This window comes from Charadrius vociferus, unplaced genomic scaffold (genome assembly GCF_000708025.1).
Source record: "Charadrius vociferus isolate BGI_N301 unplaced genomic scaffold, ASM70802v2 scaffold276, whole genome shotgun sequence".
In the NCBI taxonomy this organism is placed as follows: Eukaryota; Metazoa; Chordata; class Aves; order Charadriiformes; family Charadriidae; genus Charadrius; species Charadrius vociferus.
The window spans coordinates 33822-56903 of record NW_009649075.1 but is presented as its reverse complement, the minus strand read 5'-3'; the positions used below and the strand labels follow the sequence as shown (position 1 = coordinate 56903).

General features: G+C 42.2%; 1 protein-coding gene across 1 annotated transcript in view; it reads right to left on the bottom strand.

Moving 5' to 3' along the window:
- TSNARE1 (t-SNARE domain containing 1) overlaps positions 1–23082 on the bottom strand; it is a gene marked incomplete at its 5' end in the record, with an annotated part of 103865 nt that overhangs the window by 70768 nt on the left and 10015 nt on the right. The window lies entirely within an intron of this gene.

Below are 23082 nucleotides of genomic sequence, written 5' to 3'. Positions count from 1 at the left end.
AATGTTTTTGGTGGGTTCTAGGATCTGCTCCTGGCCTAGTTCAAATCAAGGTGGTTATGAGTGGTGCAGAGGAAAATGTGGAAGCTTTGTCAGAAATCACTCTAGATGTGCAAAAGTGGATGGAGTAAAAAAGATTTGCACAGATATCTAAGCTTTTATTGCTTGATAAGTTTGAGCTCATTTGGACCATTTGTATGTTCATATTGTCCAGCGCAAGTTGAATTATCCACAGCTGTGGAACGATAAGCAGAGTTTGAAATAGTGCTTTTGGTACTGACTGCATTTTGATGCCCCTGGGAGGGGTGCACAGTACCCCTCTGAGGTTTTGAAGTTCCTCCATGGCAGCCAGTGTCTTGTCAAAGTTTACCCTGATAAGGCAAATTAGTTTGGAGGAAGTTGCTGAAAGACCCTTTGGCTGCTTTGGGGATGGAGTTCCTGCTCAGCTGTTGCTTGAAAAAGCGTATGCAACTCAGGAGGAGGAGGTGTCAAAGAAGCATCTCTCTTGTTTTGCTGATGAAGGTTGGGTTTTTTTGTTTGTTTTTAATCATAGTAATACAATCCCCAAACTGTGAAGTTGATACTAGTAAAGAGGGGGGAAAACAAAAAAAAAGTCCAAAGGATGCATTTTCTTTCCTTGTGTAGTGATGAAACAACGTCTTGCTTAGTAGCACGTGTCTGTTCTTCTTCCCTTTATTGGAGCTTGCTGAAGGGTATGTAAGTAAAGGCAAGCCTTTTCTTTTGTAACTTTCTGGTTTTATTTAGTTTATGCAGTGATACCTGAATGTACTGAACATCATCTTTGCTGCTGGCCATGGCCGGGGGTTGGAACTAGATGATCTTTAAGGTCCCCTCCAACTCTAACCATTCCATGATTCTATGATGTTCAGAAATAGGCTGCCCAGGGAGGTGGTTGAGTCACCATCCCTGGATGTGTTTAAGAGCCGTTTAGATGTGGTGTTGGGTGATATGGTGTAGTGGAGAACTGTAGAGTAGGGTAGATGGTTGGACTCGATGATCCCAAGGGTCTCTTCCAACCTAGACAATTCTATGATTCTATGGGGATGGAGCGACAAGACAAAGGTCCTGCCTCTTTGTGAATGTGTCGTGGTTTGGGCTGGGCTGGCCACTAAAACGAACAACTGATTCTCTCTTTTACTTCTTTCCCCCTCAGAGAAGGGAGAACATCTCCCTTCAGGGAGAGAAGGATGAGAGAGAAAAGAGACTTATGAGTTTTAAAAAAACCCTAAACAACTTTAATGGAAGTATTAATAAAATAATAAAAAGAAAATAATGAAATATATACAATATATACAAAACCAATATTGAGCTCCCAGGATGACAATCGCATCACCGGCTGGCACTGGGAAAATCCCAGACTGGACTCAGTGATGGATGGGAACTGGATTACAGATCTGTATTCAGGATCGGGATCAAAGGCAGATGAACAGTGAGAGTCTTCCTCAGGCGCTGGCCATTGGAGAAAGAGAGCTGACCCTTTGATCCCTCAGCTTTTATACTAAGCATGAGGCAGATGGGATGGAATACTCTGTTGGTCAGTTTTGGGTCACCTGTCCTGCCCGCTCCTCCTCATAGGTGCGACCCCTCTATGCTTTTCTGCTGCCAGAAAAATGGGGCAAATAATAAAGTTATCTTGCCTCGGGTGTTATAGCAATAAGAATAAGCAAGAGCATCTCTGAATACCATTCCTTGGTATAAATTATAAACAATCATGTCTTACGAGTCAGGAAGTGGATACTGCCTGAAAAATACACCGTTAATCTCAGAGAGTTCAGTAAGTTAGAAGAGTCTCAGGTGAAAAGCAAAATTACTGAAAAGAAAATTGGTTCTGTTTTACCTCAAACCATGATAGAGTGAGGTCCGCTTTTGTGGGTGAGGATGAGAAAAGTGGGCTGAAAAGAAAAAGTGGCAGGATGGGAGTGGCAGGATGGGACAATGCCTCTTCACCCCACCACAGCTTCTAGCACCAACCACGGAAACCATCCAGCTTGAATAATACCAACACTGTACCGAGAAAAGAGCGAGATGCTGCAGCACAGAAATGACTGGCTCTGCACTGGGGCAACAGCAATGCCTCTGCAGGCAAACATAACCTATTTGTACTTCCAGGGTTTTCTCAGCAGCCTTCTATTATCCATCAGATTTCACCATAAGGGATCAAGACGTAAATGATCTGTCTTCTATCGCAAAAGATGTTCAGTCCTTTGGTCCAGTTCACAGTGAAATTTTTTTCAGCACTAACTCAGAACAAAACAGGAAGGTTATCACTGTCTGGTAACCTGAAAGCATAATCTCGAAGTGATTTATTTAAAATGATCAAGCAAAAGAGTCAGATTCAGGCAAAGTCCGTGTGAGTAATTAATTGGTGAGTCCCATGTGGCACCTCCACTTGTGAAAGGGACTGCTCAAAAGAGAGAAAAATCAAGTCAGTGGACTCTAGGGCAGGATGTCTCCCATCCGAAACAGTCACTCTGAGCAAGCGTGAACTCAGCAGCACACACTGCGTGCCATAGCATCAGTAGAGCAACCAAACAGATCAAAACCAGAAGCTGGGAAGTTCAGCAATAAAGTGTCTTTGACAGACCCTTCACATGTGTGCAGCAGTGATGGGAGAAGAGAAAACAAAAGTTCATGCTTCCTCAATGTCATGTAAATCTTTTTTTTTTTTTTTTTTTTTTTTAATTTACCTGTAAATTTGCTACAATAAAGCCTATTGATCCAAGTCTGATTGCAGGCAGCTTCTTCTTAGGTATTACACTAATACTATACACAAACCCTTAATTGTTTTTCTTCAGGACATTTTTGGTTTTAATTAAAATACAAACAAAGGTAATAAAAATGTTAAAAAGATACAAAATGACAGACACCTGCAGTGAAACAAGAGACACCAACTGAATTGAAATGAAAATTTTGAAAATCTAATTTAGGACTACCTACCAGAGCTGCTGTACAACAGGCTGTCAAGGATCAGTGATGTGATCTGTGGTCAGTCTCTGGTGAACCCATCCAGAACAGCCAGACAGCATGTAAAGGGCTCACCTTGGCTTCTCTCTTCAACAGGTTCAATGAAAACTTTCTATCTCTGGGGACACCTAATTAGATTGGGCTTTTTGGCACCTAGAGGGACCTGGAAAGACTTGAGAGGTGGGCTCCTGCAAACCTCATGAGGTTCAACCAGGCCAAGTGCAAGGCCCTGCACCTGGGTCGGGGCAATCCCAAGCACAAATATAGGCTGGGTGGAGAATGGATGGAGAACAGCCCTGAGGAGAAGGGCTTAGGGGTGTTGCTTGATGAGAAGCTCGACGTGAGCTGGCAATGTGCACTCACAGACCAGAAAACCAACCATATCCAGGGCTGCATCAAAAAAGGCATGGCCAGCAGGGTGAGGGAGGTTCAGCCCTTCTACGCCACTCTCATCAGACCCCACCAGGAGTACTGCGTCCAGCTTTGGAGTCCTCAGCACAAGAAGGACATGGAACTATCAGACTGGGTCCAGAAGAGGGCTACGAAGATGATCAGAGGACTGGAGCGCCCCTCCTGTGAGGACAGACTAAGACAGGCTGTTCAGCCTGGAGAAGAGAAGGCTCTGGCAAGACCTTCCAGTATCTGAAGGAGGCCTACAAGAAAGTTGGAGAGGGACTTTTTGCAAGGGCATGTAAACAGGATGAGGGGGAATGGCTTCAAACTGGAAGAGGGGAGATTTAGATTAGATATTAAGAAGAAATTTATCACTCTGAGGGTGATGAGACACTGGAACAGGTTTCCCAGAGAAGCTCTGGAGGCCCCATCCCTAGAGGTGTTCAAGGCCAGGTTGGACAGAGCTTTGAGCAATCTAGTTTAGTGGGAGACGTCCTTGCCCATGGCAGGGGGCTTGGAACTAGTTGATCCTTAAGATCCCTTCCAACCTAAACCATTCTGTGATTCTATGATTCTATGAAAACTGGCCAGAACTGAAGCTGTCATGAGCATCTCAAATAAAACAAAATTTAGGTAAGCAAAGACACCATGAAGATGATGGAGGAAATAATTGTTAACAAAGACTAGATAATTACATTGGGCTACTTCCTGACACAGGTTGTGTTGAAGATCTCCTGCCTTTTTTCTAGGGTCCCTTTTCAGATTATCTAACAAAGGATAAATCCAGGCAAGTGATCCTGGCATGTTGTTTTTTTCTGAAAAGCTCCTTATCTCACATATGTTCTACATCCAGGTGACCTTAAAAACAGGTGAATGGATATTTCTCCACTGGCTTTTGCTACAGATAGACTGTAATCACAAACCCCATCCTGTTTGGAGAGCTGTGAACACAATCCCAACGCTGCTTGAGTGGGTTGTATTTTCAGCCAGCTCAGCTGGATCTGGGAGAGCACATCTGTCTATGTTAATTATAGAGGTTCTGCTGTTCCTCTTGGGTCAAGAAAATAACGGAGGCCAGGAAAGCATAGTTTTATGGGCTTTTCCTTAAACCTAGAAAAAAAATAAAAATAGGGCTTTAGCAAGACCAAGCAGCTTTTTTCCAATGCCACTTGCTGTTTCTGTGTGCTGCAATCAAAAATTGCTTAGGGAGCAAATTCTTTGGTCTCTTTTAAGTGACATATCTGCTCAAGCTAACACGGTGTGTGCTGAAAGTGTACAACCTAACAAATAGAAATTCCTTTTATTGTCTCCCCATGCTTCCTACCAAACTTTTTTTTGTTCCTTTCCCTCCAAACATGACACGTTCCAGCTCATGGGACACCATCATCCAATGGCAGTGCTGGGAGGAAAGGAAGATACTTGGAAATTAGCATTTGATTGTAGTAGCTATATTCTTAAATGTGCAATTATGACACAGCACTGCACAGCAGACCCTATTTAGATCGGGACTTTTGCAATCCAAAGGTCTGTGGCATTTGCTCCAAAATAAATACATTCAGTGAAATTAAGATCACATTTTCAAGTAAATTAGTGAAATGGTTGGTAGCCCTCTAAGAGTGTTTCCTCCAAAGTCCAAAAACATCAATGAGGACTTTTCCCCATTGCTCTTACCTGTCCTAGACATATCCATTCAGGAAGGAATGAGTCTGGTTCTTTCTCCTGAGCAGTGATAGTCCCTCTCTAACATAGTCCAATCTCCCAACCTGTAAGTAACCTTAAAAAAAAAAAATTCAATTGAAAGGAGTTAAATGCTTGCCCTGATTTTTGTGTGCTGTGACATCAAGGAGCAACACGGATCTGAGGACACTGCTTTACTGGAAATATTCAACAACCAGTCCACTCAGGAAAAATGAAGAGTGACAACTTGAATTTCAAGTCAAATGAAGTCAAGATATTCACCAGTTTAAAGAAAAACACAAGAAGAACAGCAAGAAAATTATAGTTTTCCTCAAGCATAGCAATCTCGTTATTGCAGATCTAGAAAATGTCTCCAGAAAGAGAAACTGATGATATTAGGTAAATTTACTCACAGATGCATACTTGTGACCAAAATGCCTGCAAAGTGAAATAATGAAAATGGGAAGCATAAACATTGCTAAAGGGAAACAAAATCTTGTTTCTGAATTAGTTTGTCCAGGGAGAATTAAATATGAAGAATTTGGCACTTTGCTAATTTATCCTGTATGAGCTCTTTATAGGAGAAGATGAAGTGTGTTTAACCTTCCAAAGAGTGACAAGAAATAGGAAGTGTCAGCAAAGGAAAGCAATGCAGACCAGCTTTATTATCCTCAGGTGCTCCATGCTGTCTCTGTGATATACACTTACGGAGATGCTAACCTTTCTTCAGCTCAAGCGTTCGGTCCCACACTGCACGATTAGCATACAGGCTTGATGAAGGCTTTCATGAGGATTGAAAAGCTACCTAAAAATGTTTGCAAAAGAAAACATTCAGGGAAAGGATTAAGATAAAAAATGCTGAAAGGTTTTCAGCTCAGCAGCTCAGGAACGTGACATGTAAGAAAATTGTCCAAAATCTGTGCATTTTTCCAGTGAACATCAGGACAATGTCTTAACTGTGTCAGAGACAGGAGAGGCCACAGATAAATATTCAGATAATTTCTACTACACCTTTTTATTGGACCATTATTATTATTTATTTTACTTATGTTTTAACTGTGCTATTGACTTTCCAAACTGATGGGGCATTAACCATCCACACAACTGTTCTTTATTAGCTTTAGCACTTAACCTACGTGTTTCTTTCCTAACATCAGGCCATTCTGACTTCTATCATTTAACTCGGTGAATAATTCACCTGATTGTCATTTATATTTTAACCTTGGAAGTATTTATAGACTGTAATCATGTCTCTATTGATACTTTCTTCAAGACTACTTAATTTAGCTCCCTCATTTTCTCATCTGATGTTTATAGACTATACCTCATTATTTTACTTGCCCTGTTTGTATTCTTTTTTATTCTCTCTGTATATACCAATACCCTTCCCAAGCCGTTAACTCCAAAACTTCATTGCTTGTGCCATAAAAATACATTTCTGTTGGAAACTTTCATGCAAACACAGGAGGAGTTTTGTCACATGTTAAAGTCTACTCTGAAAACTGTGGTATGGGGCTTTGGTTGGTTGGTTGATTCGTTGCCTCTTGGTAATTTTCCTGACTATTCGACCTAGTCTCAAAGGGCTCAAACCTGGATACTTTCCGTTCCTACAGTAATAAAGGAGAAATGAACAAATTCTGCAAGGCTAGGACATACACACTGAATTAAAATCATTTTTCACTCCCCAGAACAGACCTCTGGCTTCAAAACCACGCTGGAATAGGATCCTCTCAGTAGAAAGACAACAGCTTTCTGCTGTTTCTTTGAAGACCAAATTACACCTCAAGCTTCATAATGACTTATTGTTGTGGTTTAGGCCAAATCGGCTACTGAGGACATGGGGCACCCCAGATGGGACCGACAGATGCTCCCCTCTACCCCTCTTCAAAGAGAGAGGCAGAGCAGGGAAAAAGAGACTTCTGAGTTTAGAAGGAAGTAAACTACTTTAATGAAATATTAATAATAAAATAAAAAGAAAAATAATGAAACATATACAAAACTGTATCAAGCTCCCAGGATCATGATCACATCACCAGCTGGCACTGGGAAAGTCCCAGACTGGACTCAGTGACGGATGGGAACTGGATTATGGATCTGGTTTCAGGATCGGGATCAAAGGTAGATGAATAGACAGAGTCCTCCTCGGACACTGGCCATTGAAGAAAAAGGGCTGACCCTTTGATCCCTCAGCTTTTATACTAAGCAGGAGGCAGATGGGATGGAATACTCTGTTGGTCAGTTTTGGGTCACCTGTCCCGTCTGCTCCTACTCACAGGGGGGACCCCTCTACAGTTTTCCGCTTCTGACCCTCCAACGGGGCAAATATCAAAGTTGTCTGGCCTTGGGTGTTATAGCAATAAGTATAAGGAAGAGCCTCTCTGCATACCATCCCTTGGCACCAACTATAAACATAGGTCTGATCACTCTGAGAGTGAACAGTGTCTGCACAATATGTTGTTCACTTCAGTAGTTAGAAGAGCCAAGTTACTGAACAAAATTGGTACTGTTTCACCTCAAACCAGGACACTTATGAAATAACTACTTATTACTCAAATTGCTCTCTTTGTTTAATTTACTCTTTTTGCAAATCAGAACCTACGGCCTCAGCAATGAGCTGCTCCGGGTCATATAGCCCCACGTGTGTGTGCAGTGGTGCACAGTGTTTTCCAGTATATAACATAGTGTTCCCCGGTGCTCCTTTGTGTGTGTGGAGATGAGCTTTTTATCACATAACATAAGACTTCGCACTGCAAAAGAAGCTCCTCACGAACACATATGGGTGAGTGCGCGAGTGCAGGCATGCACCCAGTGGCACTGTCCCCTCTCCCTGTCCAAGGACTCACGAATGGATGGCAGAGAAAGGGACCACAGCCATCCACGGGAAGGGTGTTTGCAGTGAATTTATCTCCTTCTGCTGCCTGTCTGCTCAAAAATGCCAAGAGGGCTTTACCAGAGGCTAATTCAACCCTTAAAAGTTATGCTTTTCTTTTTTGTTTTGTTTTTGCCTTTTTTCCATGGACTTTTTAAGGAGGCATATACACTGCTAATAAAGCCAAGGAGCTATCTGCTCTTGACAGAGTTGCCTCAAGTTAGATGCCAGTTTGTCCCATCAGATATCAAGAGTTCCACTCAGTGCGGTGTGAGAAAGAAGGATAGATTAGGCAGATGTTGGTTCAGGACTGCAGGTATAGACATGTAGCTAGGATCCTTCTTAACTCTAATTTGAGATGTTTGCACACTAGATATCTTTGTTTGAATTCATCAGCCAAACCGAACTGCCAGAAATCCACCCTGCCAACTTTACATACCCATGCTGGAACTACTGACCTCCAAGCTCCTTATTAAGACTCCCATTATGTTCAGTGGTGACATGGTCAATAAAGTCAATGGAGATAAGAGTCCTATTCTCCAGATTAAAAAGACTGACAGCTACTTAACATGAGATTGTGTTGCAGACTATAAAGGGAGCCTTGAACATCAGTGTCAGAAGTAGAGACCTACACTTCATGTGCCCAGGAGTGGCCAAGGGAGACTATGGAAAAAAAGAACAAATAAAATAAAACAATAAAAAACCCCACTTAACACCAAAACCCCTATAGACTATATATATATATATATATATTATTTTATTTTCTTTAGAGAACAATTCTTCCTACTTAGTTCAGATGAGTACACTAAGAAGTTTCTATTTCTCTCTACTGACTGTAGACTAGAATCTTCTTGCCTTCAGAGGTAGTAATCTAAGTTGTAGCAATATTAACAATGATTCCTTTGACATGGATGGTTTGAGATCCCACTAGATTTATCAGTACTGGATGAGGACAGTGAGGCGAGACAGGTCTGGGGTGGTGCCCTAGAATCTGCCTGGATTCCCTCTTCATGGAGAAATTTCCCCCCACATGGCACATTTAAGAGTAGAAAACATGTTTGAAATTAACTGCTCAGCGTAATCAAGAAGTGACAAAAACACCACTGGATTACTGATATGGAGGTTTTTTATTTATGTTTCAGGCAGAATAACCTTCTCTCTCACAACAGAGAAGGCTGAACCATATGAAATGCCAAATTTCTTTTGACACGTTTCCTCCCGCTGCTGAGACCTGGAGGCAACCAGAATCTCCCTCACAAACCAGGTCCTTAATAGACTTAACAATATCACGAGGATATGAAGTGATCTAAGTTATATATTCACACTGTATGAGATAACAGTGCATCAAAACTTTGATAGATGCCTCTGCTATTTGCTCATCCTTAAGGAGCAATGACCCGAACATTAGCATGTCTAGTAAATTGTTCTAATGTGTGGTGAAAGGGGACTAATGGATACAGTAATTGATTGTTTGATGGATAGCTGGGGAGCCCTTTGATTATGAGTTTTTGCTACGGTCCAAGACATTTTCATTCTCCAGTTAACCCAGAGCTGATTGCTCGCATGAATTATCGCCTTCTCTGCCTGCAAATATCATTCTCTTAATAAATATTTCATTAGAAACAAACCAGTGGCGGGGAGAGAGGAGAACGCAGATGCTCAATGCTGTGTCTTTTGAAGGCGTTATAGAGTCTACAGAACAGACACAGAGATTACCCATGAAATGTGCTCAGGTCAGACAAGAGGTCTCCAGGATTTAGTGTTCAGAACAACGCAAGAGGCAGGAAGAAGCCTGAAGGTCAATTTAAATCCATCAAGGGAGGCTCAATATGGCCCAAGAAGGATGTACTGCAGTGGGGAAGCCGCTGTGTTAAAATTGGCTTCCTCAGAAATTCCCCTTTTCTCTCTCCCAAGCTCCAGGCTGAGCTTTCATATTACAAGGAGGGGCCCTGACCAAGAAAAAGAATATCAGCAAGAAAACAGTTGTAATTCCTGGGATTTAGTTGCTGAGGGTTGAATTTTCATCCTAGTGAAGTTTATAGCAACATTCTCGTGGATATCAATGGGGCCTTTTTTGATCCTTTATCTGCCCATGACTCCTCAAAAGTTGTTTACCATCTCTATTTAGCTTTTTGATATTTAATTATTTATTCAAAACACCTGTACTGAACTTGTTTGTTTCATTTCAGCTGGTTACTTTTTAGCATGGCATAACAATTGTACTTCGGAGTTACGAAGGTTGCTACTCTACTCTCCAAATAGGTTACCCTGTTCTCATAAAGGACAGTATAGAAACCGGTCAGAGGCAGAATCAATGGTAAACAGACTGTTTTGCCATTCAAACTCTCAATCCCAGATCAACCCTGTTTCATATCCCTTCAAATTTTCACCTAGGAAGAGAGTGATATTTGCAGAGAATATTTTGGACCTCCACAGGCTCCATGGAGGACAGGAACTTCATAAACTGAGCTTGAGTCAGAAGTAGTTTGCTACAACATAGAAAAGAGTCGCTCCACAAGCTTATCCCAATTCGTTTCAGCGCCACACACTTAATATGCTGAAAACTGCTGCAGTTTTTAAATCCTCTTTCATTGAAAAATTGTTGATGAGCAAAATACATAATGTTCCCTATTACTCTCCACCCTGTGTATGTCCCTTGGGCATTGAGACACTCTTATCTTGTTTTCCTAGCTGTTCCTCGAGCATATTTATATTGTTAGTCTCACAATAGGTATCATTATGTCAATAAGCACAATTTAAACATTAATAATATGGTTATGGGCAAAACTGCAACTGATCATATCACATGCTGTAAAAGGGGTACACACCCCAAGGAAATGGCTTCAATGCTCTTCGGTCTCAATTCTTTGCCAACATTTCTACAGAGGGGAATGGCATGCACAAAAGATGGGGGAGAAAGAGAGACAGTGACAGAGGAAGAGGGACAACTAACCAAAAAGAGATCAGGGACTACCAAGAGTGAATGAAGAACACTGAAAATGCTCAGAAAGGGGGAGAGTGGGACAAAAAGGGGAAAAAAAAAAAAAAAAAGCATGAAAGTGAGTTGAAAGGAAGCCAAAGGCAGATCCAGGATGCTTCTAAAACACACAGGTCTCCCCCTCAGGTACGACAAGATATGAGATCGGACCATCTGCAGAGATTCCTCACAGGGAATGAAACCCTCAGTAGTGCTGACATATTTCAGAAGCAAGGATGGGAGAGTCTTTCCAAAACCATTAGCCATTAGGGAAGACTATACATTACTGTTGTTCCTCCTTGGTTATCATACACAAGCCAGCTATTGGAAAGTAAAGTCCACTGTGGTTCAGTAGCAAATCCCATTTATAGACAGAAATTTCTGTCTTCTCCTGGAGAAGTATTTACCACTAACTTCTGAAGATAAACCAACATCCTGCCCACCTTCTGGAAAGGAAATTTTCTTGCCACAGGGGACTTCTAGCGATTTAAAAAAAAAAAAAAAAAAGGCAAAAGAAAAGCATTGGAAAAAACTCTCTTTCCAGGTAAATACTAAACTCTACTGATCTAAGATCAGACTGAGTGAGGAAATTGTTGGCACATATATTTTTAGACATATATTTTCTGTATGAAATCGTAGATCCTGACTGAGTCCATAATATCACTGCATATTTTATCATGATCATTCAGCTGCACACTGACTTTCTCCAAGGAACACGCTCTACGAACCACTGACACTGCCTACTGAGGGAGGTGACACTTTCCATCAGCAAAGGAGCATTGATCTGGCTCAGTGTTTTCAAGTCCCTGATGGGTTTACATTACCTTTGTGCTGGAGTAGTCGTATTTGGTTCCACCGCCTGTGCTTTTACCCCTGCTGATGCTTAGTTCAAACACAGCTGTGCTAATATGCCAAAGCCACATATCTAATCTATACCATTTTCATCTATTTTCAGGTCTCATTTGGCAAACGGAAGGGGATGAGACCAGTCTGATCATAACTAAGAGACAAGACCTTGAGGTGTATCCTGGGCCAATCTCCCAAGGGTGTTGACATGCGCTTTAATTTTGTAGGTCATCAGGCATTGGAACGCATTACCCAGGGCAGTGGTGGAGTCCCCATCCCTGGAGGTATTTAAGGGTCATGTAGATATAGTGCTCAGGGACATGGTGTAGTGGTGGGCTTGTCACTGTTAGGTTAAAGATTGGACTAGATGATCTTACAGGTCTTTTCCAGTCTAGGAGATTCTGAGATTTGGCTGTTTTACAAAAAGCTCTGAGCATTGGGTACCACCCAAAGTCCCAGGAATTTTTCCAAGAGAAGTCATGCTACTTCTGTTGTCCTGGATAAGTGTCCTCATCGATAACTCCATCCTGCTAACCAAAACATATCTATTAGATTGTAGTGACGATGGTGGTATTCTTCTCCTCCAGTCTTACCCTGTCATGCAGTGGCAGTGCCAAGTCTGGCGCTCCTCAGAAAATGCTGACTTTCTCAGAAAAAAGTTTGAGCCCTTCCACCCTGACTTATTCTAAATATGCCTGGTAGGTCTCATGAGTAATGTACCTACACAAAGAGATCTCAGAAAATGTACAGTTTGTGCAGGAACATAAATTTTGACTGAACAAGTGATGAATAAAATGCAGAGCAACATCCTCAGATTTTGGGCAAAGAATATATAATCATTCAGTGGTGTTTGTGAAACATGTCAGGCTCTGTCAGGAAGAAGGGTTATAAATAAATGTGAGGTAGATACTTTAATAATGCTATTTCATATACATGCAATAATGAACTTTAATTATTTCTTTGGGTTTCTTTTTTCTTTTACTGTAGCAGATGAGTCAAGCCCAGATGTGTAATGAAACTGATACTGGCATCACAGCGTTTTCTTTAGAGGTGGCTGAAAGAGCCCTACAGATCAGCTGCCAAATCATTTCTTCTCCTGGGGGGTTTCCTTCATGCACCTCACCCAGAATCTAATTTCCCCATATATGGCTTGAGTGAATCACAGTGCAAGGAATTTTCCTGATGGAAAAGATTTTGCAAACAAGCGGTCTTCTCACATCGCTTGTCCTGCACTGAAGCCAAAGTAATCCTTATCATATTCAGTGGAGCAACCTGCCAAGAGGAACCAGTTGCCATAGTATGTAAGGAAGTTCATGTATAACTTTGAATTCGGAAACTATATGAAAGCTAATTTAGAGCTTATTGGTAACCATATCACCAAATATTTGCGCCAGGGAAGAAGATTGATTTGCTTCCTGCTGTGATGTTGGGAATTAACACAGGATATCAAAAGGAAAGCTCAGAGATGTTAAATGTAATGACGTTGGATAAATATAAAATACTGCACTCATTCCTTGGATTTTTAGTAGAAACTCAGGGAAATAAACAGAATAATGAAGCACATCACTCCTTTTGCAAAATGCCTTTCTGTCAGTGACTACAATAGCTACATGACTTTCACAAAGAAGAAGTCATATGAGATGAATCTCACTAAAATACTTTAATTCTCCCTTCCATCTTTCCTGCTCTCTAAGCAAGACCAATAAAAACATAACCCTACTGAAAGAAACAGGGTATGTTCCTGAAATCCCCACACCATGAAGACACCATGGGCCAGTTCCTCTACTCTCATAGACAAGAGCTTTCAAACTCGCTGAGGGGCTACCCAAAAGTATCTGACGGAACATGTCAGGTCTACTCCCAATCCCATACCTAATATTCCAGTGTTACAGTGGAGAAACAAACCCACAAAACACAGAAGTGCTGCAGACTCCTCACAAGTCATAAGTCCTTTCATTTGACAGCTACTCAACCTACTCCTCTTTGTACACACCTCCAGACCCACCAATCTCCATTTCCTTCTGATCATCAAGAAAAACCAAACAAACAACAAAAACACTCAAGACATCACAAAACAGATAACCCATGTCATGGGTTACTCTGGGAACAAACACTTTGTATTTACAGCAGCGACAAAGTCAAATCTGCTGAGCTCAGTATAACTTGCTGCAAGACTTACGGTCTCCACCCTACCTCTGCCTTTTCTGTAAAATAGGGACGGATTCTTCCCCCTACAGAGTTGAAATATCTTAATTTCCGAAGTGTTTCACACCTGTGGGGATGCCTACTAAAGTTCAACGTTGGAGAGATTCCCCAGCTCATCTACCCCTATTTAATATCAAGTCTTAAATACCATCACCTATTCATAAACAAGAAGCATAATAAATCTTTTAACAAAAAAAACCCCAAAACAACAAACCACCGCAAACCACCATATCATACATCTTTGGACCTGTCCTTTTCTTTTGGTGACCAATTTATATTCCATAATGTTTTCCAGCCTCTTACAGCTGGGAAGACGAAGAAGCTCCACTGGTGAGATGTGAGATTCCAGAGGGCTGAAGAAGAGAGTCAAGAAGGCAAAAGGGTGTTTTAAGGGATTTTGTGTGAATGCAGGTCTCTATGGGGGGAACAATGCCTGTAGGCGCAAAAGAAACAAGCAGTGTTAAGAGGAGAAAAAGGTTTTAAAACATTGGGTATCATCAGGCTCAAAATAAAATGCATCTCAAAATAAGCAGGATTGGTGTAGGACAAGAAGACAAATGATGTCCCACAAGCAAAGGATGCAGCTTTGCGAAATGAAAGGTATGAAACACAAAACCTATAAAACCAAAAAAGGACAATGCATATACCAAATTCAGCACTTTTAAACATAAAATATGGTTCCCTGTAAAGAAAAAGTCCTTTCCTCCTCTACTTTTCTGCAAAGCCCTCCCTCATGCCTCATTTTTTCGCAACTTGAAGCTGCCTGGCAGCTCTGTCCAGGCAGGCAGGCAAGTGTCTAACGTGTGAACACCACTTCATATCCCAGAGATGAACTGAGGTTTCTTGTTAACTTAAATAATTTTGACTCTGTTAAGCTCACACATAGCAGAGTAGCGCTACCCCATGATGTACCCAGTATATGTCACCATGCTTCCCTCTCCCATTTATTAGACACACACTCATGGCCCTGCCAGACCCTACTGGGGCCTAAACAAGATGCACTGGTGGGCAAGGCGTACTCCCACCTTTGGGGTGCCCAAATGATGTGAACTGGGGAGAGGGAGGACCTGCATAGCCCTCTGGACTCCAGGACAAGGGAGGACCAGACTAGTTGAGACTCAAAAGTGGCAAACTCCTTGATGCTTCCCAGCAGATGTGACCTAAAGCTGAAATTTCTCTTCCTTAGGAACTTGAAAAATTACATATGTACACATGCAAATGCATTAAAAGTATCATAATTTCAATTCTATTTAATATGTGTGTTCTACCTGGTACAGAGAACATGTAGCGTGTGGTTACTGATTGCATTTTCCCACCATCTAGTAAGAAGGGACTCTGCTGTCAACAGAAGCAAAAAACATCCTATTCCACCCCAAATCCACACAGATTTTCTCCTCGTCTCAATGACATTAGTTGATAACAAGCATCAACAGTTCATCGAACCTTCTCCACTGCCGTTCTCGTCTGAGTGCTGTAAAACAAGGCTCCTGCATCCGACTGAGGCCGATGCCAGCAGATGGCACTCCGAAGTGCGCAGCATCCACAGCTTCCCTCTCCCCATTCCCAGCAACTGCTGGAAAAGGTGTGTTTTTTTTTTTCCTGTGCCCAGCTCTTCAGTAGAGCTTTAACCATGCTTGAATACAGGGGTTAATGGAGTGGCTTACACAACAGGGCCATCAAACTTCCCAGTCCTCAGCTTCCAGAAGAGGTCAGTATCTCCTGCTGCGCACAAAAGCCACATTCCCACTCCCTCTCCTTAAATCACTGAACCGATTACAAACTGCTGGGCATACAGAGGGAGAAAACACCTTCCTCACTCACCAGGAATCAGTTGTGCTTGCAAGCAGATGCTTCGATTACTTATTTTTGTTTGCTGGGTTGTTGGGTTTTTTTTTAGAGCAATCATCTGTTTCTCAGCCTGCCATGACTGAGCTCTTCAGAAGGGGAGGGGAAGGGAAGGGAAGGGAAGGGAAGGGAGAAGGGAAGGGAAGGGAAGGGAAGGGAAGGGAAGGGAAGGGAAGGGAAGGGAAGGGAAGGGAAGGGAAGGGAAGGGAAGGGAAGGGAAGGGAAGGGAAGGGAAGGGAAGGGAAGGGAAGGGATGGTAATGGAAGGGAAGGGAAGGGAAGGGAAGGGAAGGGAAGGGAAGGGAAGGGAAGGGAAGGGAAGGGAAGGGAAGGGAAGCAAGGAACTGCAGATCAAGAGATTCAGTTGTATCAAGAGTAACACTGCGTTAAGGTTCTAGGAACCACCTCAATAGTTTTATTTCATTCAGGATCTTACAGGCTAAATGAAAGTAGAAAATAAAATACTGAAGCTTTTAATTTTATCCAAGTGAGGTATGCAAACCTCAACCCACAACAGATCCAGGGGTTGCACATTTTGGAAGCAGGATTTTCAGCTTTCCCCATAGAAAACTGGGTACACGGAAATAAACCTTTTTATTTTTTTACCTATTTCCAGCCAGTTTCTCCCCGCAGAAGTGTAATCTGTATAGGCTTTCTCATGCCTTGGTCTCTGTGCCAAGGAGGACCTTGGGAACCTCCTGTCTGTGGGGTGAGTTTTGCCTTGGGAAGTTGCATGAACAGGGGCAGCAAGTTGGTTTTCCTTCTCTCGGTGCCGCAGTGCAACTGTCTGTTTTCACAAGGCTTTGGCCCATCACGTGAAAATAAATAACTAAATAAAAAGTGTAAGAACTTTTTTTTTTTTTTCTTTTCTCATGGGAAATACTGCATTTGTGTAAGATATCTGAATGCTCTGTGTGGGAAAATGACCTGTGAGGGAAAAACCTTCCTTGTTTTACCCTTCCCAGCTCCATTCCAGCATCCGGAGAAGTACTCAAGTTGAACGCAGAGAGACAAGAAATGAGATTGAGGGCTTACCTGATGCAGGGAGCGGGGTAAAAGTCCTCTTGCATCAAACCCCTTTGATGCAAGGCTTGCCAGAGTGACTGACATCCTAATGCTCATCCCTCTGTACTGCATGGTAACCCAGCTTTAATTAAAGTGGGGTTAATGAAGGGGACACTGCAAAGCGCTACTGTGTTTTACTGCAGGCGAAACAGTGAGATGCATCCATGTCATCTTGCTGCTGAAATGACAGATTGCCCATTTGAACACCAGCAAGAGGATAATACCCATCATAACTTGGCTGCATCACTCCCCTCGGGATTTATCCACAGTTCACTTGCATGAAGAGGCACACGGGCGATGCTAAGCAGGTACCAGCCATGCAACATTGATTTGCTCCTGACAGTAGCAGCGATGATCAACACTCATGGCTCAGTCTTTTCATTCACAGAAGTCGTAGAATATCTCAAGTTGGAGGGGGCCCATAAGGATCATTGAGACAATTCCATTTCATTCCAATCTATGGGAGCACGTCCCGGGAGTTTTCGGGACATGTTGTGAACCACCACTCATTTCAGATTTGGCACAGTCAGATGTGGCTGAAGAAGTCTCTTAAACTTAAGTGAATTATTTGCTACTCAGGCACCTGCTCAAACTGAGAAGTTTGAGAGAGTTATAAGGGATAACCACTGTCTGTGTTCAGGTGACCACACATTTATTTTATTTATGACAGACTACTGCTATCAGATTAAAAATAACTATTTGAAACATCATCTGCAGCACATGCCTTATCTTACAGATCCTGGTATACTGTATAAAGAAATTATATATAAATTACAGAATCACAGAATCACACAGAATCACAGAATTTTCAGAGTTGGAAGGGACTTCTAGAGATCATCTAGTCCAACTCCCCTGCTAAAGCAGGATTGCCTAGAGCACATTACTCAGGACTGCATCCAGGCGGGGTTTGAAAATCTCCAGAGAAGGAGACTCCACAACCTCCCTGGGCAGCCTGTTCCAGCACCTCTCTGATATATGTCTAGCTTTATGGTTTAACTCCAAAGGTATTTGAGCATGCTGGGTTATCATTAAAAGGGTAGATGAAACTCCTTAACAAGCAGAAACAACAGCGGAAGTTTAATTTGGCAAAATAAAAGAAACTTGTATTTCAGTTTTCAGCTGGGCACCAGAACTAAGTAACAGAACAAAGAAGCCAAATGATAAGCCTGGTCCTGTGTTTCCTTGTGTTTGCAGTAAATCAGGAATATTTGTGATCAATTGAAAGAGTCTGAGATACAAGTCTGTCTTACTATGCCAGGTCGATTTAGGGGCTGGTATGTGCAATAGCTGGAGCATCACATGGCATTTCATGCATGATATACAGTACAAGGGAGGTAACAGCACTGCCATCTACATAGGAGTGACAGGGGTTAAATATCTTTGAATTATGTGGTGAATATAACATTGGTTATCGAGACTCTGAAAACAAATCAGACGGAGCCCTAGAAAGGTCACTAAATAATGCTTTTGTCTTCACCCTGGTGAAGCAAGGGTTAACCTATTTCCAAATACATATTTTTCATGGGAAAATACCACTGCTGTTCACATTTAATCATGTGATAAATGCAGCCATCAAAGTGGGTTTAGAAGAATACAATTTCCTTCCTTTCAATAATCTGTCTCCACAGGGGGGGTTTAAATGTATTAAATAACACTGCATTCACTTTGGAGCAAGGTGACACACTCGGTAAGGTTTCACATTTGTTTCTCCAGTTACTGCATAATCTTTGCCAGGGCAAAAGTCAATTTTAGATTCTTGCGATGCAACTTGTTCCAGGTGGGGTTGAAGGATGAGAGGTGGATGAGGTTGTACGATCATCCCCATCCCAACAGCAGGAACCACTGCCACTTGCAGTGGGCAAAACCACCCACTTACTATATCATCAGGCTCCTGCACAGGGGGAAAAAAAAGGGAATATATAGGGGAGAAAAGCCACTGATGTAGAATGAACCAAATTCAAGCTTGCAGACTGATGCGGAGGTCCATTGTTTATAATTATACTCCTGCCGTTGCGGCCATGCATGTCCTATGGACCCAGCCTATGTTTCATCACCTCTGGGATCTTGGCCTGCATTTGCTCTCCTCTTACGCTGCTGTCAGCACAGACCTGACAGTGCTGCCAAAGGTGACCCTCATTGACCAGCAAAGCTGTGTGCAAGGACAAAGCTCTCTGACCAAGCTCAGCATCCATCCAAATGTCCACACCTGTCACTATATTTATTTCTATTTCTATTTCTATTTCTATTTGATCTTTTTCTTTTTCTTTCCCCTTTTTTTTTTTCCTTTTCCTTTTCCTTTTCCTTTTCCTTTTCCTTTTTTTCTTCTTCTTTTTCTTTTTTCTTCTTCTTTTTCTTTTTCTGTTTAGACTTAAATTCAAATTTAAATCTGTATAAATGTAGATGTAGATGTAGACATGCATACATATAGCTATAGATCTATCTATCCACATCAGCAATACTGATAGGGACCAGGCAGCAACGCACTACCCATACTCACTCTGCAGAAAGCAGTACCCATGAGAAAACAGGAGCTGGCACTCCTTGAAACCGTGGCCAGGTCTAACACAACAGGTGAGAAAGACTTTCCCTCTCTTTATGGGCACAGCAATCTGTTCCATGAATGACCCCAATTTGGCAGGAAGACGTGGGTATTTGCAATATCCTTTAAATTTTGCAGCTGGGAGGAGAAAGGAGTACTGCAACTACACAGGCTGCTGTCACAAGCAATGGGGGAAAATATTTGCAGAGCCATCACTGGCTATGGAAGAATAATAATGTGGGTACATGTTATCTATCCGAGCCTCTGGGCATGATATGGATTTGCTCTCCATGAAAGTGCTCTCTCCTATTAACAAGGTGCATTCATGTCAGTGCTTCCTCCCACGACCTCAAACGCCTCCACACAACCCCAGCATCCCCATTTCCCATGCACAGCCCACCCAGCGAGGGGTCCTCGCCCATGTAGGGTGAGGGAACGTGGCCCCGGGACTTGGGAACATAAAAGCAAGTGCTCACAGAGCTGGGCGGTGAGGCTGGCTAATTCCAGACAAAACAGCGCTTTGGTTTGCAAGACGCCTCTGGTGATGACTCAGAGTTGGGGTAGAGGAGAGTGGCATCCGCATGGCGTGTGAAGCTGGCGAGCTGCTGTGGAGGAGGCTTCGTACAAAAGAAACCCTTCCCCTGACTTCATCCTCTGCCCACATAAAAACCTCTGTCCTTTCTCACTCAAACAAAAGAAAAAAAAGAAAAAAGAAAAAAAAAAAAAAGAAAAACCCACAAAGAAAGAAAGAAAGACACAAACAAACCCCCAAGCAACCAGAAAACCCAGCTAATGAATACAAAATCCTTTGCTCGGGTGCTGACATAGGCAGCTGCAGTTTGGAGTTACATCAGCAGACATAGGCAAGCAAAGGAGGTTTATCCCATGACAGGTGCTTGATAGGGGTTTGATAAAGAAAATCCATGATGCTGAAGTTTTTTTGGGGCAACTTAGGAAACGGCAGGGTCTCCCTAAACCTGGTTATACGGACCTGCTCTTTATATAGATTTGGTCTTTTCTTACTTTTCTTCTTTTGTAGAACAAGGGGCCATCCGCTAATGAAAGCTCACGTCTCTAGTCTCTGCAAATTACCTCCTTTACAGATATAGCAGGATTTGGGGGGTTTCTCAAATGTTTTTCCATGCAACACTGATGTCCTGAGCACTCCCGTTGCCCCACAAAACCTGTCCATAGCCACAAGTAGCACAAGGGACATAGGCATCTTCCCAAGGGCTACGGTGCACGTTTTATGGCCCTTAAGGATGGAGGATTCTTCATTTTAACTCTTACAGCTGCAAAGTGCTGCACCCCTGAAATATCAGAGATGGAGTTTGATGCTCTGTTAGTGAAGTACCACGTCTATAAAACCCACAAGCACTTTTTTTTTCACAAGATCATGGGCATGCTGAGCAGAAAAGCAGACCCACTGGAAGCAGTGCAAGGGCAGTACTTTTGGGCCATTCAGAATAGATTCCACCTCCCTTGGGAATATAGGGAGCAAATAAAGAAAGTCAGGTATGAAACTATTTCCATCCACCTCTTAAAACCCCTGTATCACAATCTGTTTCCCTGCCCCCAAACAGGCAAGATGGGGCAGGGGAAAACTTAGGAAAATTGCTTTAATGACCCCCTTAAAAAACAAACAAAAGCCCACACTTAAATAAAGTCAGGAAAAAATAGCTGTGCGATTTAAACACTGCATATTGACAGCCCTAGGAACAGAGGAGTGGGTTGATTAGAATACGGGTTTTAATGGATGCACAGCCATTTAAAACAAAGTTGCCGTTGTTGAAATAACACTTTTTACAGAAGTAGCTGCATACCAAATGACCTTGAAAAGGCATAGCAATTACTACCACACACGTAAGATATACTATCGTCAAAGCTAAGGCTTGATTTCCTAAGATATACCATACAGACTGGAACATTAGGAACTGGGATGAGTTCTGAGATAAGATGCTAGAGTCAATAAGATAAATGCATAAATAAAAAGCTCCATTTGTCGGGGCAAAAGCTGCTATTCTTGATGGCGAGAAATTCTGTTTTGCATTTAAGAAAAATACACACCACAACCTCTCCCAAATGTTGAAGCAAGTTTCAACATGAGCATCGTCATTCCAGCATGAAGAGCAACTACCGCATTAAAAACTCATCGTTAATTATTGTTCAAAATAGCCTGTTGGCATTTGCTTAGCCAGCGAGATCCTCAGGGTGGCACAATCTAATAGCTGTGCTTGTACAGCATCTACCATGATAAGGATCCTGTAAAAATAGAAGCCAAACTAACTAGAGCCATTACACACACACATACATATATGCAGTTTATGCAGATATTATTGCCAAGAAATTATTCTCCCATAAAGATGAGGATTGGATCTTGCTGCCCGAAAATCAGATTTTTACTCTAATCACATGAAAAGAACAACTTCATAAACACAGGAAGAAAGTGAAATGATGCTTCCTGTGAGAAGGAAGTCCGTTTAAAGCACAAGTAAATTGATGCAGTCAGGAGAAAGAAGCTTGTATATGCAAATAGAGGTTTATTACCCAGTTTTGTGTTCCTGAGAAACATAATTTACTGACCTTTGAGAGAAGGGTCAAGTAGACTTATGGAATAAGAAACAAAGGCATCTCTTTTGGCAACTGCCATGTTCTAGAGCTGTAATTATCTTTCCCTCTCCTCATGAGCAGTAGGAAATGAAAAGGGTTGCCATTACACTATGTGAATTACTGTAATTTTAATTTCTACAAAATGCCAGGAAAGTTTCCTCTAAAAAAAAAAAAAAAAAAAAATCTGGTCAGATTTTTGGTGTGGTTTCAGTTTAAAACTCATTCCCCAGATAAAACAAAGCTGTGCTTCCCCTTCTCCCAACCCTTTTGGGGAACCACCCACAAAGTCTACATGGTGAGGAAGCCCACTTTCCTCCTCAGCCGTTGAGAATATCGATGGCTAAGTGTGGTCAATGAGGATCCAGGAAAGACGGAAGTGGCCTGAAGACATGTCGCAGACGCAATAAGGACGCAAAATCTGGGATGCCTCTTCTAGGCACTGTCAGGGATGGATCCTTAGGAGTCCTCAGTTTTTCAGCGTAGTTTGCTGTTGGGTTTAATATCACTCAAGCTTCTTCAATCATGGGCACAATAATACATTCTTCCTTCAATGGGAAGTCGATGGACAATAATTAAAAGAATTAAAAAGAAGGATTCATTTCATGTCCTGTGCTCAGAGGGATTATTGGATATTTTGTGGATTTTCTGCAGGCTATTATTTATTATGTTAATATTATGGATAATCTATTCTGCAATATTAGAATATTATCATATTTTATTATCACCAGCTGTTGCACCATGGGATGGAGTCAGCCCAAGAGAACAGGTCTACTCAGCTGTCCATCTTCCCCTACCACCCTGTCCCAGGCGCTGCATCACTGCTGTGGGGGACACTTGAAATCTCCCCTTTCCTGCAGGGGACTCTTCACTTGGAAGGAGGAACAGCTGCTTTGCACCAAGGTGTGTCTATGCGGGGGGAGAAGATGGGATTTGAGGCACATCTACCCCGTATGCAAGCAAGAACCAGAGGCGACCATATCACCAAATACCTTACCGTCTCTGCTGTGTGCTGCAACAGCATTTCTCATAAATGGGAAGGATTCCCCCGTGCACTCCCTTAATGAGACTTCTGAGG